Raw genomic sequence first — 1123 nt, forward strand, 5'->3', positions numbered from 1 at the left:
AAAGTAGCATGGAACATAAGAAATTATAGATACGTTTGAGACGTATCAGTTTATCGAACCAGTAGGAGATGAAGGCCACATGAAGGTTGTTGGTAGAGGAGTGTAGTGCGGCGCAACACCAGTGATTCCGGCGCCAACGTGGAACCTGCACAACACAATCAAGATACTTTGCCCCAACTTAACAGTGAGGTTGTCAATCTCACCGGCTTGCTGAAAACAAAGGATTAAACGTATGGTGTGGAGAATGATGTTTGTTTGCGAAGAACAACAAAGAACAGAGATTGCAGTATATTGTATTTCAGATGTAAAAGAAAGGACCGGGGTCCACAGTTCACTAGTGGTGTCTCTCCAATAAGATAAATAGCATGCTGGGTGAACAAATTACAGGTGGGCAATTGACAAATAAAGATTCATATACATATCATGATGATCACTATGAGATTTAATCAGGGCATTACGACAAAGAACATAGACCGCCATCCAGCATGCATCTATGCCTAAAAAGTCCACCTTCAGGTTAGCATCCGCACCCCTTCAGTATTAAGTTGCAAACAACAGACAATTGCATTAAGTATGGTGCGTAATGTAATCAACACAAATATCCTTAGACAAAGCATTGATGTTTTATCCCTAGTGGCAACAGCACATCCACAACCTTAGAACTGTCCCAGATTCAATGGAGGCATGAACCAACTATCGAGCATAAATACTCCCTCTTGGAGTTACAAGTATCAACTTGGCCAGAGCCTCTACTAATGTTGGGGGGATGACCCCCGGTATGCCAAAGGCATGCCAAACCGGATGGTTTGGGCTATCAAGATAACGGTTTAAAGTTTAATCCGGGCTGTGAGCTTAAGCGTTTGGCTAAGGAGATCCATGCCGGTATGCCCAGGAGGGGTATGCCGGAATGAGCTAAGAAGATACCGGATTACCGGTATAGGATACACTGCAGCACGTCGGCAAGACTGGTCAAAGATCCTCTCAAGAGCTAGAGGACAAGGATGACCTAAGCAAAGTAGCTTTAAACGAAGCCTTGACGCCAAAGCAGAAGGTGACGATGAAAGCATCCGGAGGACGTCAGCCTCCCTGATTAAAGAAGATACCGGCGTCACCAGTGATTAAA

Source organism: Lolium rigidum, chromosome 7, assembly GCF_022539505.1.
Source record: "Lolium rigidum isolate FL_2022 chromosome 7, APGP_CSIRO_Lrig_0.1, whole genome shotgun sequence".
Taxonomy (NCBI): Eukaryota; Viridiplantae; Streptophyta; class Magnoliopsida; order Poales; family Poaceae; genus Lolium; species Lolium rigidum.